General features: G+C 42.8%; 1 protein-coding gene across 1 annotated transcript in view; it reads left to right on the forward strand.

Annotated features, from left to right (window-relative positions):
- Positions 1 to 12,740, forward strand: part of cacna1ab (calcium channel, voltage-dependent, P/Q type, alpha 1A subunit, b) — a 115,210-nt gene that overhangs the window by 32,410 nt on the left and 70,060 nt on the right. The window lies entirely within an intron of this gene.

The following is a 12,740-nucleotide window of genomic DNA, read 5'->3' on the forward strand; positions in this document are numbered from 1 at the left end:
CCACTAACATTAGTGCGATTTCAACATTACTTTTTGTAGTTATTCTAATTTCTTTATCTCACTGAAAAAAAAAATGGAAGAAATCATTCAATTTGCATATCTGCTCATTCTAATTACTTTGAGGGATTCTCATTGATCTTTTGCTCGGCCAGCAGCTCTCTTTTTTTTTTTTTCTTTTTGCCTTTTCTTCCCACTTTTGTCTTCACTTGCTGTAACCAAAAGCGTGCTATGAGTTGTCCTCACCATGAGAGGACTCTGTGTACTCTAATCAGTGTTGAACAGGGACCTCTGGCATCAGGAAACAAGAGGGCAGAATGGAAAGTGTGGGAACATAAAATCCTATACAATGAGTGCAATTGGTTTTTGTAATGACAATCTTTAGTTACTGAAAATAATGATTACTCACTGACTACATCATTTTGACTCTGTGTGTGTGTGCAGGCAGGTGGTAAGAGTGGTGGTGTAACTCTGCGTGTGTGTGTGTGTGTTTTGTGTGATCTAAATATGGCTGCCTGAGCGAGAGAAGGGGGATGGGTGGAGATGGTAACAAGATATAGTGTTTGTCAAGGAGGAAGTCAAGTGGAATACAGACAGACATGTACAACACACACACACACACACACACACACACACACACACACACACACACACACACATACACACACACACACAAAGTGATTCCAGTGAATCCAGTTCAGTTCAAAAAGTGTGGTTCATCAGCATTGATGCTGATAACGATACTACAAAAGCATAAAGATAACATCTGTTTTTACATTTAGTCCTCACTCTGAATGTGTGTGTGTGTGTGTGTGTGTGTGTGTGTGTGTGTGGAAGGAAGTCATGCTACTATAAGACACACACACACACACACACACACACACACTCACACAGACACAGCAGAGGTCTGGTTTGACAAGGTGCGCGTGTGTGATCAGAGCCACTCCCCCTCAGTCGCTATCCTCCTTTAATGAGGACAAACACACAGTCTCTCTCTCTCTCTCTCTCTCTCTCTCTAACACACACACACACACACACGGGCTGGATCAGAGCAGCACTGCAGGGAGCAGCAACCAGGGCAAAGTGAAATGTCACTTCTCTGAGAGATGGGGGAGTGGGTTTGTTGTTATGGCAATAGCTGAGAGAGTGGTAGCAGAGTTTCCTTCACCCCTCTCTCCGTCTTTCTCTCTCTCTATCTCTCTCTCTCTATCTCTCTCTCTCTCTCTCTCTCTCTCTCCATTAAATTTAAATGCACATTGTTAGACTGATATGCAAAAGTACCAACTGTCAAAGTGAAAACAAGACACATTATTGCAGCAACTGTGACACAAACAATGCACAAAATGTCAGTAGTGCTGAGCAAGAAACAAGATTAGAGAAAGACACGCTGCTCCTGAGACCCCTGCACTCTTCCCGCTCCCCAGAGGGGAGGTGCGTAGTTGGACGCTAAACCAATGGCAGAAGTGCTGAATGTGTTAAGAGATTGTGAATACAGGAAGCTTTGTGTCATTTCCAGTCAGCTTTAAGTGTAATAGAGACTATATGGAAGTAGTGCAGAGTTTGATTCCTTGGACTACCTTCATTTTAAAAGCTACAGATAAATACATTTGTCTGAGTATCAAACACAAACTGTAACGACTGCTTTTTGAATTTGATCCGTTCAGTCCAATCAAATTTGTAAAGACTACAAGTGCTTTATCAGTAAATGAATTCCTGTAAATGTATTTGTGCAGGAAGTGTCTAGTGGACATGCTCTATGGGTCCAAAAACACTGAGACCTGCAGAAACCTGAAAAACCTTTTGAGCATGAGTGGATCTCCATCTTTGGACGCTGTGTCCAGTTTTCCACATCAATGAAACAAACTACTATTATTATTTACAGTATTAAATAATACTGCAGGTTTTTTTTAAAAGCACCATAGGTACAGTAGGTACAAAGGGAAATGCAGAAGAATCATCTGGTCTTCATAGTCTCCAGGTTTTATCCCATTTGAAGTCCTGTGGAAGATTTTGGAGCAATGTGTCTTTCCTTCCCTTACTGGATGGATGGATAGATAGTAGGGATATACAGATAAATAGGCAGAGGGAGCCCTGTGAGAGATGAAACATCCTCTTGCCAGAGCAGCAGTTGAGTGGAGCTGTACTACTGCAGCTAGATAACAGAGGGAGGAAAGAGGAGGAGGAGGTGGAAGAAGAAGAGAACACGTGACGATGTCTCTCCGTTCCCCTGGGCTCTGGATAACAGGACAGAGAGAGAGAGAGAGAGAGAGAGAGGGAATACAAGATGGGTTTGGCTGTTAAAGAAGGCGTGAGAGGGATGAGGAGCACAGAGGAGATGGAGCTGGAGGAGGAAGACTACAGGAAGGAGGGAAGAGTGATGGGTGAGGGGACGGGGGAGGTGAGAGTGATGTATGGAGAGAGAGAGAGAGAGGTTTGGAGGAAAGATGTGAGGAGGAGGAGGGAAGGCAAAGATGGAGATGGAAGAAAGGGGGAAGGGAGAGAGGGAAATGAGAGAGAGCAAACGCCAAAAGGAGCACACTCAGAGTGTGTGTGTGTGTGTGTGTGTGTGTGTGTGTGAGCGCTGCAGTAACCTGCTTTTCCCTGCTCCCTATGATCAATCACTCAGCACAGCCTATATAACACACACTCTGCTGTTACCATGTGGTGCATACACAGTCACCCACTCACACATAAACACACACGCTGTAATTCTGTATTTAGACACTGCACGTGTACACACACACACACACACACACACACACACATATTACTATGCATGGCCTATATTACCAATTATAGTCATATTTCAAGTGTTCATATAGAACATTTTAAACTGAATGGAGGGTCTAGGTGTGAACATATGCTGCTAGAAGCTAGCGTATGTTTATCAAGCTTGTGTGTTAGACGGTGTTCTTGTGTTCCTATCTTTGTGAGGTCCAGTTTAAGACCTGGAGAGGGAAGACACGTTTGGAAACTTCCGAAGGGTCATTTGAGTTTTCAGACCTGGTGTAAAGTTGGTAAAATCACTGTTTTACCAGATTTCATGGCTGCTTTGTTCGGACGTTCCTAAACTCCTAAAAGTCAAGGTGAGGCTCCCTTATTAAGTTTAATAATCCAAGATGTAGATTTCATTTACACAAACACATCCACACACTCACTACAGTGGCCCATGCTGAGTCCCACAACATGTAGAATGACGATGATGGCACTCACTCATTTCAATGAAAGCTGCTCAACCAATGCATAAACCAATGCACAGCCTAAAATACGCCTGGAACTGGAGGAATGATTATTCTGACACACACAACACACAGTCACTCCTTTCAGTCCAGCACCAGTCCTCCTCTAAGTGGCGATTTACAGCGATAGGTTCTTCTTTTCTCCTCAGTAAAGTTCATGCTCTCCTCTTTGTGCTTTTAGCGACCTTTCAGCAGCATTTCCACTTTGCACGGAAGATGCCTTCAAATCAGAGTAGATGCCCACACATCCCGTACATTTGAGTGTAAATTTAAGATCCTATTGTGATAATACCAAATGATTTCAATGACCTTTCCTGTAGTTTCACCTTCAGGACAAACTGCATTGGTTTCCCTACATTGGTCCAGCATTTAACATTATGTGGTATGCACCAAACCCTACAAACAAATCTGCTACGAGGGCTTCAGACGTTTAGTTTAGTTTGGTTGTACGTGTTAATAGTGTCAGTCACTCTTGGTTTGTGAGTGTCTGCCTGTGCCGTGCGAGTCGTGACTGAGAAGGCTTCTGCCACTGTGTTGTGAAGTGTATGTGTGCATGCATGAGTGCTGACTTGGCAAACATACTGGAGAGAGAGACACTTGATGAGGACAAGAATTAATGAGAGAGGCTAAAAAGGAGGAGAGGGGACACACACACACACACACACACAGAGTGACTAGTGTGTTTAGTATTCAGGGATGACAGTCCATTGATTTTCAGTGCCTTGCTGTGACGTCACACAGTAATCTAATCATTTACGGTAGTCTCTGGGCCAGTCAGTCAACAAGAGGACACCACAGACGTCCCTATAGTGCGACTCTCCTAATGGATGTTCACAGAGACCAGAATAGAGTCCTCTCATGTGGAGTGTATGTTTTTATACAGTATACTTGATTCTTTTCTCGGTGTGTTTCTGTTGGAGGCACGATGGTTAGCACTCTTTCCTCACAGTGTGTGCTGGCTGCACGCTTTCACAGGAAGTTACTGACTACCGCCGTAAGATTTAACCACCAAAGATTTACTTTGTCAGCATGAGCAACAACTTCTGATCTGATCTCGCTCACAGAAAATACTTATATATATATATATATATGGAAAGACTATATATCCAGTACATTGTTTAGTAGATGGAAGGTTTGTTCTCCCTGTGCTTGTGTGGGTTCTTTCCAGGTACTCCAGCTTCCTCCCACAGTCCACAAACATGCAGGTTAAGTTATTTGGTCACTCTAAAATTGCCCAAAGGTGTGAATGTGAGCGTGAATGATTGTGTCAATGTCAGCTGGGATTGGCTCCAGCTCCCCCCTCCCCCCCCTCCGCCTCCACGACCCTGAAGGATAAGCGGTATCGACGATGGATGGATGGATGGATGCTTCGATCTCAGATTATTAAATTAATATACTTTCAGTGGAATGCTCCTTTAAGAGCACCTACGTGTTTTGTTTTTTTATAAGTATCAAGCACTCACGTCTTGAAGACTTGAAAGGTGGCTGTAAAAAGTTTGCTCTTGCATGGGAGACAATGCAAACATACCGTACTGAAACTACCTTGACTGATTTTAAAGGCTTTAATAATGATAAAATAGGCTTTAATGCAGAAAAACACATTGTTTTTCTCATACTGAGCAAATACACTGCATGCTGCTGTTTGCATGCTGCTCTTTCTAAATGCACAGTTTCTTTCACTTTCATTAAGAAAGCAGCACAGAATAGAATAACGTCACATACACAGTCACTGTATGGACATTTCCGTCACAATTCCATCCAAAATAAAGCAAATCCACTGGGTCTGGGTCACAAACGGAGCCAAATCTACTTACTATCTTACTGAATGATGGAGCAGGGAGAGAGGAAAGTCTTCTCTCATAGTTTGAGAGTCTCCAGATACACCGGTGGCATACAATTATGTTGAAAAGACATAAAAAAAAGTGCATTTCACAAAATATATCCCCTTTAATATCGTCCTACTCTAGGCTACATGTGCACTTTCAGCTGTGTTACGTCGGGGGGGGGGGAAAGATGAAAACAAAAATAGACAGCGCAGAAAACATGGTCAAGACACTCAGAGGTGAAAGATAGATTAAATAAAAGCCTGCACTTTAACCTGTAAAGAAAAGAAGAGGCTGTCTGAGACTTTACAGAGTTTGAAAGATGAATGTGTGTCAATTTTTTAAGACCCCCGAAAAATACAAAGAAACCAGCATCAAAGTGGTCATTGTCGCTCGATTTAGCTCGCGTACATGCATAAGATCGAAACTTACTTTTATGTTTCGTAAAGGAGAGCAGGAGAAACTGTGCGGTGGAGACAGAGAAACCCCAAGGGGCTTAGAGAAACATCTCAGCTCATCATGACATCAGAACTCAACACAGGGGGAAACAGAAACCTCTGACTCACTGCGGGGTCGGCTCACAGCTCAGTTTTGCGTCAGAAACGGAGCAGATAAGAATGAAACCAGACTTCATAATGATATTTATCCAGCTTTATCGACAAAGATGAGACAAGGCAATAAGACAGAAGAATTGAAGACCAAACGCTTAAAGTCTGGGAAGTTTGCGACTGTGACTGAAACTTCAGCTAACTCTGCTGTGACTCACCAGGTCACGCTCTAGCAACAAATCAACCTTTTAATTTAACATTTGGATTACAGTTGTTACAGTGAGTACAGTTCCTCATGTGAGAAAACACCATATGACCATTGAGTGAAGAAATTAAGTCCAGCAGGGAGAGAAAAATGAGGTCACAAGGAAAGAGAGGGAGAGCACCTGGCTGAAAAATTGTCCCTTTGCCATCACTTCCATTATCATTATTGCTCTGCAGTCATTTACAGGCTCATCACTCTCCTATACGTTCTCCTATACCCTCCAACTCTGTGCCCTGCATGCTATGTGCTGCATATGAACACACACACTCAGGCGAAGGGTGTTACAGTAGGCTGCACAAGCGTTGTAATGGTCGTACATTTGATAACACTCAATGAGCTGTTGTGATATAAGAGAGTACAGACAAGGTGGAGGTGAAGATCACCAGAATGGGAGGAGGAGTCGCCTGTGCAAGTGTAGTGTCAAGCTAACACTAGTTGTCTGTTAGCAGAAAGTAAATTGATGTGTTTACATTGACAGTTTTGTAGTGTGTAGTTTCACCAGGGAGAGGAAACAACCGATATGGACGAATAAGAGTTGAATAAGAGGATGGATGGGTCAATATGGATTCACCATGCCTGCAATTTGCTCCCTAAACCTAACTAAGTGCTTCTTTTAACCTCTTAAGACCCGAGCTCTTGTTTGATATGCATTTTTTATTTCTCCTTGCTATTTGGGCTTATTGGACCCTGATAAGTATAAAACCTAAGCATCATCTTTTTTTCATGGTGCAGTTTTAGAGAAACATTATGTCCACATATGTGGACAATTGGTCTTCATTTCCAGAAAACACAATAAAGTCACCTTTGTGCAAAACTCTTTATTTCCACCCTGAACATAGCAGTTTTTTTTTCCTGACTGCTTTTGCATGTATTTATAACATACAAAACATATTTTGAACATGTTTTGAAAATCACGGTGCAGAAAACAATATGAAATATCAACAATTTTGCCCACATACATGTCCATACGGCCCCAGCTAAGCAGAATTAACTACTATGGTGATATAACCCAAAATGTGATGTCCACGCATGTGTACACCAGGTCTTTAGAGGTTAACCCTGAATCACAGGACGTGCTGTGTCTTTGTCTTTGTTGTTCTTATTACCAGAAGTTAAATATACCTTGAGCACTTACTTATTGGTGCAAACTGTTGGCGTCATAGGTGTTCTTTGATAAGGTGTTAGCAGAAACCATCCATCCATCCATCCATCCATAAATCCATACATTATCTATACCACTTATCCTTAGGGGTCACAGGGGAGCTGGAGCAAATCCCAGTTGTCATTGGGCGAGAGGCGGTGTACACCCTGAACTGGTCGCCAGTCAATCACAGGGCCGACATTCACCTCACACTCACATCCACGGGCAATTTTAATGAGCAATTAACCTAAACTGCATGTTTTTGGACTATCGGAGGAAGCTTGAGTACAGACAGAAGCTACGCAAACATATGGAGAACATGCAAACTCCAGAAATTTACTGTCAGTGAGATCAGATCAGAAATTGCTGCATTTGTTTAGTTAGTTTGGTGTACATGAGAGTGGGGATTATTGACTCAAACTCTTGCAGTATTAAAACTTTTTTGTGGCTGGAGGAACACCTACCGATCCGGCGTTCGTCACGACTGATTAACCAGCCATTTTAAAACCAAACTTATGCAACAAAGTGGGTGACATGTCCCTTTAAACAAAATATGTTTTCCTAAAAGCCTGCTCCTGTGTGTGGTGTTTTGTGCACACCCACACACCCTTTTGAGCAGAAATAGTCATAGACACAAACACACACCTACATCCGCACAATGGGAGGGCAGAAAGTTTAAAGGCATTCAACCAGTTCATCATCATCATCACACCCACAGTGTTGACAAGCTTCTGTCCTGCTGAAGTGTCCTTTAGCAAGACACTTTATCTCCGCTAGCTCCAGCTCTGCTGCACTCTACCTGACTCTGACCTGTTACTGTGGCAGGGAAGGAAAAAAAATATATATATTATAATAAGATTTTCTCTTTTAGTGGATCAATGAATTTTACAGCCCCTTTGAGACATAATACAAAATTTTGCCAACAAAAACAAGTGATTGTTCGTCCGTCATCTTTGACTCTGCCAGTGGCCACGGTGTCTCCAAAAGTGCAGCTCCAGGCTACGCTGTGTCATCTCTGAAGTGTTTTTGTCAGGAAAAACAGCACTTAGAGAGGAAAAAAATAGGAGAATTGCAAATCCTGCCGTCACGGTACACTGGGATTATCAGAACTTTTTTGTTTTAAAAAGAAACGTCAGTTGATTAGAAACTCAATCTAACAGAAACTAAGATTCACAATATATGCAATATAAGTTAAAATAGGCCAAAAAGATCCATTGTTGATGTTAATACTGATGATAATAATGATAATATCGGTTACTAGAGCTTCAGTCTGCTCTGGAATTGATGTGGGTAGTTGTCAGTCCTCAGTAGGCATCACAAATACAGATGTCCTGGAACTTGCATCATAAAATAGCTGCAAAAAAAGGGAACCACACAGAAACATTCAACTATACATGACATGTTGCATGCACGCAAATACCCACCAACACACACACAAACTGAGCACACAAACAAGGACGCAGAAGTCCAGACGCCGTGCCCTTGTGAGGTCCAAGAGTCCCGCTGACAGGAGACTGAGGGACAGGTGGGCCAATCAGCCGGGCCGGCAGAGAGAGCGAGGGAGAGGGAGAGTGGTGAATGGAAAAACTGGAGAAAGATTAGAGGGACAGGGAAGGATGACGTGGGTGAACAGGTGAGAGAGGAAAAAGATGAGTGGTGATGTAATTAGAGGACAGGGATGGATGGAAGGATGGAGCAGGACTGACAAGCAGCTACTGTACCAGAGAATTAGGTTACTGATTTGAACTTAGTAGCTGAAAAAGATCTGGCAATACAAAATGAAGGCAGATTGGACTCCCCTTTCTTTGCTACTGCTGTTGGAGCAAATGTCCTCCACAATAAATTCAAATGAGCAAATGTTCTCAACAACAAACTAGTCATTGATCTCTCCACAGATTTAAAAAGGACCATTTCCGCATCACTACTTTAAATCCAGAGATCAAGGTGCTCTTGTGTAAAAGAAAATTAAACTCTTAAAGCCTCCAGTGGCCTGAGGGTGTTTGCAGAAAAGCATGCACACTCAGCAAAACCTTTCCCCAGATAAATAAAGGTTAATAAAACATATATGTGATTGCAAGACTGAAGGGTGGATGGATGGAGTAAAGACAGAGAGGAGAGAGAGAGAGAGAGAGAGAGAGGGAAGGACTGTCCATCCTTATCAGCCACCTTCAGTTCTCCTCATCCTTCTTCCACCTGATCATACATGAAATTAATATAGAGGAAGGCAGAAGCAGAAAGAAAGAAGGAGAGAAAGAAGGAAAAAAGGGGGTTTGTTCGGGGGGTGGAGGTGGAGAGAGAGAGTCCATCAGCTGAGTGTTAGCGCTCTGCTGAGATCAGCAATAACGTGAGAGCGAGAAAATGAAGGGAGGGAAAGGAAGAGGATGGAGAATGTGGTCAAAATGAGAGTGCTTCCATCCTGCCTCTGCCAATGAAAGCTTCAGCAACCAGGAGATGGAAAGAGGACTTAAAAAAAAAAGCAGAGAGGAATGAAGTGAGACATAAAAAGAGATGTTCGGACGGAAAGGAGGAAGAAAACCGTCTTTGATGAAGAGAAAGGGAGGGGTCTGATGACATAAGCTGGTGGAAAGGATTCACAACCCCTGAGGAGATGGAGCCCTTACAAACCCCCCCTACACCTCCAACCCTACTGCCGTTCCCTCTGCCAGCACCCCTCTACACCTAGCAAGTGGACCCTGCCAATAAGGGAAAGTGATTGGGCTGTACCACCTTGGTGGAAGAGGCCGGGGTGAGCGGTGACATAACGGTCGTAAAGTGCCGGTTAATGTCCCGTATCTATAGAAAGGGAGACGGAGGGAGAGCATGGCTGGTGTGAGAGGTCTGGAGAGCAAAATCATTTAGTGTTCTTACCTTGATTTTTCCTGTGAAGCGTTCACTGCCCTTAATAAATCTGTGCTGCCTGCAAACATTTGTCCACTGTACAGTAAATAACTACTTTTAGAAAGGTCAAAACACCAAGTCAGCCTACAGTTTTGCTAAATTCGCCCCTAGACTGTGACCAAATGTAGACGAATACATTAATTAATTTCAGCAGATGGCCATGAAACAACATATATTTCATTTCAAGTGACAAAGAACTGTAGCATGTGTGGCAGCTATGACAAGAAGAGGAAGTCAGGTTGTCATAAGGCAAGAAAGTCTATAAACGGTGGAGGTTTGTGTGGATGGATGAAATTTAAAGACCACGATCATCCCTGAACCTTAAATTAAATGTTTATCATTGTAACCAACCTTGACAGTTGAGACCCTCATATGAGGTTCATGACAAATCTGAGGGGTCATTAGATTATTAACAGAATTATATCAGATCTAAAAATTATTCTAACGTAAAATTCTTCCAAAACACACTAGGAAGCTAAAACTAAAGGGTATGATGACGCTTTAATTACAGTAAACATCTACAGTGGATCAGTTTGGGTTGTTGGGCTTTTTAAATGGGTTTGTCTTTGTTTATAATTTGTTTAAAACCCGTCAGGCCAGCTATGTTTTTGTGTTTCTTGCCCTAATGGAGTCCATTGTGAAGTACTGACGAACAAACCAGACTCAGGTTATACAGCAGGTGGGCGCCTGTATCTGTGTTAGGTAAGTTATGTAAGGCTCCAGCAGCTCATGACCCTGACATAGCAAAAGCCAGTGTGTGTGTGTCAGTGACAGTCTTATATTTGTTTGGCATATCTACCGTATTTACCGGACTATAGAGCGCATCGGAATATAAGCCGCACCCACTAAATTTTGCAAGAAAAAAACATTTTTACATATATTAGCCGCACCAGACTGTAAGCCGCAGATATATACATTGTGAAATGAGATATTTACACAGAAAGATTTAGTAAATGTTTATTTACATACCTTAATTGTTTCCAAACGGTGCCTGTAACACGGCAGTAAAACGTCTGAACGAACAAAACAGAAAAGTCATTAATATTTTTATTCATCCTCCTCCTGTGCGCTGAAACCGTCCCTGAAACGTTAGCGAAGAAAAATCTATAGATTAGCCGCATCGTTGTATAAGCCAAAGGGTTCAAAGCGTGGGAAAAAAGTAGCGGCTTATAGTCCGGTAAATACGGTAAATAATCATGATGATAACGGTGATAATGAAACCAGTGTTCCATATGTTTTTGACATGCATGATGCCATTTGTTTATATCTTACACCAGGTTGAAGCATATTGTTCTAATTCCTTTACTGTGCATGGCACACTGAAAGTGTGTGTGTGTGTGTGTGTGTGTGTGTGTGTGTGTGTGTGTGTGTGTGTGTGTGTGTGTGTGTGTGTGTGTGTGTGTGTGTGTGAGAGAGTGAGGGGGGTGAGGGCTCAGTGGGAGACACTAAGGGGACAGGAGCTCACACTGTGATGACACATGGCACTCCCACACTATTTCCACTAAATACACACATAAACCAATGTGCACACACACACACACACACACACACACACACACACACACACACACACACACACACACACACACACACACATGTCACTGGCTGGAACATGTCCCAGTCTCTTGCATGTTGTGAGTGTGTGTTTTTACTAGTTTTGCCAAAGAAGCCACGCTGTGATAGCATGCACCACATACAACACACTCATACATGTTATGTATAAGCTTATGACATCATGTAGATTATCAGTAAATATCAATATAAGCCGATTAATATTCATAAATTAGTTAGATAAATACATAATGATAGCCATCCTCTGTACTGTCTGAAACAATTCAGAAACAAAACCCGTAAAGGTTGTCGTCAAATCTTAAAATCGACCAAACGGACAGGCGGCCAGTTTTGATGCAGAAATTATTTTTATTCAAGTTTATTAAACGCAGGCGATGACGGTGTTTAACTGGAATTAAATAGCAGCACTAAATTTAGGATTTTACAAGATTCAGACACTTACTGTACTTGATCCCATGCGTTTGTGGGATTTACTGCATGTGACTGTTTATGCGCACGGTGTAAAACACAGAAATGTTCGTGTTCAACATACCAGCAGCAGCAGGGAAAGTGGGTCATCCATACTACCTGAGCTGCGCTGCATTCGTCACTGTCATCAGGTTGTGCTCTCTGTCTGTGTGTGTGTGTGTGTGTGTGTGTGTGTGTGTGCACAGTGAGCACATACACAACACGTAACATGTATACTTGGTGTCTGTGTGCATTTACACTCGTTTGGTCAGTGTGTGTCTGCATGCAAAGGAAGTTACGCTTGTGTTCACATACTGTATGTTTGCACCATGTACAGGAGCTGCTGTTAGAAAAGGGTGTGAGGGGGTAGGTAAGGATAATGTGTGTGTGTGTGTGTGTGTGTGTGTGTGCTGGAGGGAGATGCGGGGGTTTGGAGGGGTTGAAAATCAATCGATAGGAGACCCACTTCCCATCCCCGTTGCTGCGGCAATGCCGAGATTCCATCAATGAGCCATTGCTGCGTTGCCCTGGCAACGCTTATGAATGAGAGCAGGTCGGTAACCGTGGAGACTCGGCGAAGAGAGGAATCGCTGGTTGCCATGGCAATGCCACGAATGGGGAGAGACCAGGAAAAAGGGAAGGTGGCGAGTGACCTCAGAGATCTTCATCATCGGGGGCCATAAATGCTTATCATCATCATCATCCTCATCGTCATCATCATCACATCGGTGTCCCTCTGTAGAGGCGGGACATCACACACTTCTGTGTATTCTGGATCTTTCTGCTAGTTTTTCGCCTGTTTCGTCTCTT

The sequence above is a fragment of the Pempheris klunzingeri genome, chromosome 3 (assembly GCF_042242105.1).
Source record: "Pempheris klunzingeri isolate RE-2024b chromosome 3, fPemKlu1.hap1, whole genome shotgun sequence".
NCBI classification, from domain to species: Eukaryota; Metazoa; Chordata; class Actinopteri; order Acropomatiformes; family Pempheridae; genus Pempheris; species Pempheris klunzingeri.